Here is a 5,130-nt window from a genome sequence, read left to right as displayed (position 1 = left end):
TCAATATTTAAAAAATTAATAGTAAAGAGTGCCATGGAAACAGCTACTCTTGGTACTGGGGATATCGCGTCTTCCACAATTCCCCTTCTTTGTTTTATTAAATAAGCTTTTATAGTGCGATGAGCACGTTCCACAATGCCTTGTCCTTGTGAATTGTAAGGAAGGCCAGTCAGATGTGAAACATTCATTTGATGGCAAAATTGTTGAAACTTATTAGAGACATATGCTGGCCCATTGTCAGTTTTTAGAATTTTAGGTTTACCCCAAGCACTCCATGCCTCTAGGCAGTGCTGTATTACATGTGAGGCTTTTTTACCTGTCAAAGGTGTGGCAAACATGATGCCAGAACAAGTGTCAATTGACACATGTAAGTATTGACTTCTTCCAAAAGAAGGAACATGTGTGATATCCATTTGCCAGACCTGTAATGGTCTTATACCATGTGGGTTTATTCCCACATGAGGAGTAGGCAAAAATCCACAGCAATTTTGGCATTGAATTCCAATTTCCCTAGCTTCTTTTCTAGTCAAATTAAATTGACAGTGTAAAATTTCAACCGTCCCATGAAAGCGTTTATGAAATTCTGTTGCTGTTTCTAACTGTGAAGACAATGCTGTGACTATAAGCTTTGTTGCTTTATCAGCCAAATCATTTCCATAGGACATTGGACCTGGGAGGCCGAATGTGCCCTAATATGGGTTATGTAGACAGGATGTCTTCTATTAATTAAGGCAGACTGTATTTGTTGGAAAATGTTAGCAACTCTGCTAGAGGATTTTATTAATCTTGCTGCTTCAAGAATATTAACTGCATTCACCACATAAGCAGAATCAGACACAATATTAAGAGGTCCTGGGAAAACCCCAAGGACTTCTAAGACTACCAAACATTCCACAACTTGAGATGATGTTTCATTATATTGCTTAGACACTACTTCGCCATCAACCACATAAGCGCCTATGCCTGTTTTTGACCCATCAGTATAGACTACAGTCTCATCCCTAAGTGGACTTGTGGCTGTTACTTGTGGAAATACTATGGCTTGATTTAAGGCAAATCGTAAAATAGGGTGTTTTGGATAATGGTTATCAATTTGTCCTGAAAACGTAGAAACTAAAACTGCCCAATCACTAGATGTGGCAGCTAAAATTTGAACCTGTGCAGTGGTATACGGCACAATCAAAAGATAAGGTTCTCTTCCAAAATGAGTAATTGTCAGATGTCCTCATGCCTCTCCTTTCCTTGAAAGTGCTTTCCACGCCTTAATGGCAGCAGCTGAAACCTGAGTGTATGCTCCCCAATTATAATTTGTCTGATTAGCTGCATATGGTCCCTGACCTGTCAGCAGATCAAAAGTCCAATTTCTCTGATCACCTTCAGCTGCAGCATTAGCCCTTGCTTGTGTTTGAGAGGCATCATACCATAAGGCTTTCCATTCTAAATACTGCCCCATATTGGTGAGCACAGCCTTTGCCACCATTTGCCGGTCTCCCAGAGTCATGGCCAATGTAGCAAGTCTTTCGACTTGAGATAAAGTAAAATTGGCACTAACTCCATAATTATGGACCGGATCGACTCAGCAAGTTCTTTGATCTGTATGTGCTCCACAGACGTGTGAACGCGTCCTCCATCTGCTGCCTTAAAGATAGGAAACATCTGTTGTAATTTTTGCCGCTCATCTCGAGGGATAAAAGAATCTGAGCAGAAATTTTCTGCATAAGGTGGAGGGGCCCTAGGGCCCGGACACCAAACCATGCCGTGACTTAAACCACCATTTTCTTTTAACTTCCTCCTTGGCTCACTATTTCTACCCTCATCAGTGTGGTATCTTTCTTCCCCATAGCACGCTGCTTCTTCCTCTAAGTCTTCTTCCTCTGAGGGACTAAGTTCTTCACTTGAGCTTGAGCTATCAAGTCCTAAATCCTCAAGTTCTTTTAACGAATAAAGGTTCTTCCTCTTGGGGGACTCCTTCCCCTTCTCTTTTCTCTTCTCCCTTTTATCTTTCCTCCTTTTTCTCTCTCCCTTCTCCTTTTTCTCTCCCAGGGCGTCCTTTCCCTTTTCTCTCTCTTCTTCGGATCCAGAATCCTTGGAAGGGCCTTGTTTCTTAGGTATACCCTTTTTTCTTTGAGCTCCCAATCTTTAACCCCACTCTGTTTCTGACATGCTGTCTTGAACCTCCTCCAGCTCTCCCTGTCCTGCTTTCACTATAAGGAAAAGGATAAGTGCTGCAAGAACAATTACAAAGGCTTCTATTGCCCCTTTTAATTCTAGAGAAAGACCAGAACCAAACATGCCTCTCAGAACCTTAAAAAACCAACCTGACTGCAGTTCTGAATCCGTCCTGTGAACAGAGGGTCTCCGCGCCAATTCTCATGCACGCTATTGTCTCGCCAGCAAGAACACACGCGTGAGAAACCGGATCCTTCTGCAGCAACTCTATTACACCAGTTTCAACATGAAGAGGAAGACCCCAAGCACCAAAAAGGCGCTGCTTATATACACCTTAGTGTGGCGTGTCCACACCTGATTGGCTGCTCTCCCAGAGCCTCATCACCACGCCCAGGGATGGGCCGTGACTTAGCAGGAAAACACTCTCGCACATGCGCACATTGCTTGTTTACCAATTAGGCCATGCAGGCACAGCGGAAACTGCTTCCCACAGGCATCCAGTGTTGAAAGTGTCCCATTCTGACCTTCAAAATATGATCAGTTTAATGATAACTGAGAAAGTCTCCTTCCTAGCTTTAACGTACTTAAAATGACTGCCAATCGATCCACAGGAGAGTTTTGGTGGAGAAGCCCCAAAGTCTTATGCAGACAAGGTTTTATAGAAAATGGCAAGTGAGAGCTGAGTGTTTCTAGTCTGGCAAGCATCTAATTGAGGGGTTACTGTGGCCTTTAACATAATTGGCTACTGCTGGTAGCCAAACCGTAAACTTAACGTGTGCTTTTCTCCCAGTTGGTGGCTGTTAGGAATTAAGGTTCTGGGGGCAGATTTGTAATCTGAAGGTGCAGAATTGTTGAGAGATTAACCAGGAGACTGGTGCTAGATGTAGTTTTGTTGGAAGGCATCCTGGAAACTGGTACTTGGTACAGTTCTGTTAGTTTACTTGAGTTCAACCATAGGTAGGGTGCCAAAGTGGAATCTGAACCCCAAAAATTTGGTCTCTCAGTATCCTCATCTTTAATTGTAGCATGCCTTGGCAAGATGGAAGGTGTAGACAGCTGAATTGTATAAAACTTCATGGACCTGCTAGCCTGGTATACAAAGCATATCTGAACACAAGGGAAAGAATTCTACAATAAGATAGAAGCAAAGAACATATTCTTCAATGTTGTTCTCTGACCTCTACAGAAATATGCCATGCACATGCAGACACATGACATTTAAATTAAAACACATAAGTAAATATTTAGTATCATTATTAAATCACATGAAACTATAAGAAAAAGTGAAATCACCATTATTAAAAGTAAATAACCAAAGTAGGAAATATGTAATGCAAATCTATAAATGTAGAAGAAACAAAAGAGGCAGATACATAACATGAAATTTAAGAGAAACCAAGATAATCTGCAAGAATAGTAAGACTAGATATGAATAGCCGGGCGTGGTGGCACAAGCCTTTAATCCCAGCACTTGGGAGGCAGAGGCAGGTGGATTTCTGAGTTCGAGGCCAGCCTGGTCTACAAAGTGAGTTCCAGGACAGCTAGGGCTATACAGAGAAACCCTTTCTCGGAAGAAAAAAAAAGACTAGATATGAATGTGATAAAAAATGAAAAAAGTACATGACAAAGAAAGCATACTCTGACAATATATTTGTAGAAGAAATATGTCAGATTCAAAGGAAAAGTACAATTATGATTTTTGTAACTCCTTTTGTCAATTATTGAAAAATAATTTTTAGATTTATTAATTTATTTTATGTTTATGAGTACATGATAGTTCTTCAGACAAGCAAGAAAAGGGCATTGGATCCCATTACAGATGGCCATGGTTGAAGCAAACTGAACTCAAGACCTCTGGAAGATCTGTCAGTGCTCTTAATCACTGAGTCATCCCTCTAGTCCCTTTCTTTTTTGTTTTTTGTTTTTTAAATCTTGGTTAAGTTATTACATCTTGATCAAAAATTTTCCTTCAGCACCTCCCCTAGTCCCTCTCCCAACCACTAGTTTCCCTGAGATACATGCTCCCCTGTTTTCTCTTGATAAAGAACAGGACTCCCAGGAACACCAACCAAACACAGCATAGCAAGTTACAATAAGACCAGGCTCATACCATGAAATGAATGATGGATGAAGCAAACCAATAGGAGAAACAACCAGTTCAAAGAGTCAGGGACAGCCCCTACTCCTACTGTTAGGATTCACAAGAGAGCATAAAGGTACAGAGATATAACATTTATGCAGAGAACCTCGATCATACCCATGCTAGCTCCCTGATACCTGCAAGTTCACATGAGTCCTGTTTAGATGGTTCTGTGGGACTTGTCCTTCTGTATTATTCCTAACAGCTCCCCCTCTTGTTCTTCAGATCCTTATCCACTGCTCCTCCTCTTCGCCACCCCCCTCCTGCTCAGGACTCCCTGAAATCTACCTAGTGGTCAGCTATGAGACTGCATTTACTTCTATCAGTTGCTGGATGAAGATTCTCTGGTCTCTTTTATGACTATTCTGCTAGGCTCCAGTCTAATAACATTCTGAAATCAGGAAAATTTGCAAGTTTAGTGTATGCAGAAGTGCCAAGTCCCTCCACTTGAAGCCTTTTAAATCTTGCTGAGTCTACCTTACAAAAGTCAGTATATATATATATATATATATATATATATATATACATATATATACATATATATACATATATATATATTTAATTTTATCCATTTGTCTGTAAATTTCATGGTGTCATTGTTTTTAACACATGAATAATACTTCATTGAGGAACATCTAAGCTGTTCCTAGTTTCTGGCTAATATGAATAAATATGCCATGAACATAGTTGAGATAGTATCTTTGTGATAGTATGGAGTGTCACACAAAAACTTCAACTTGCATCCATGAATTCACTTATAACTCTAAAATAAAGAGATATTGGGTTTTATCAAAGCATATTTTAGCATCTATGGAATGAGT

The 5,130-nt window shown here is 40.3% G+C and overlaps 1 pseudogene; it reads right to left on the bottom strand.

Annotated features, from left to right (window-relative positions):
- Positions 1 to 1,225: 1,225 nt before the first annotated feature.
- LOC110295703 lies at positions 1,226 to 2,292 on the bottom strand (annotated as a pseudogene).
- Between the last annotated feature and the right edge of the window lie 2,838 nt (positions 2,293 to 5,130).

The sequence above is a fragment of the Mus caroli genome, chromosome 1, assembly GCF_900094665.2.
Source record: "Mus caroli chromosome 1, CAROLI_EIJ_v1.1, whole genome shotgun sequence".
Taxonomy (NCBI): domain Eukaryota; kingdom Metazoa; phylum Chordata; class Mammalia; order Rodentia; family Muridae; genus Mus; species Mus caroli.
This window is presented reverse-complemented; position numbering and strand designations above follow the sequence as displayed.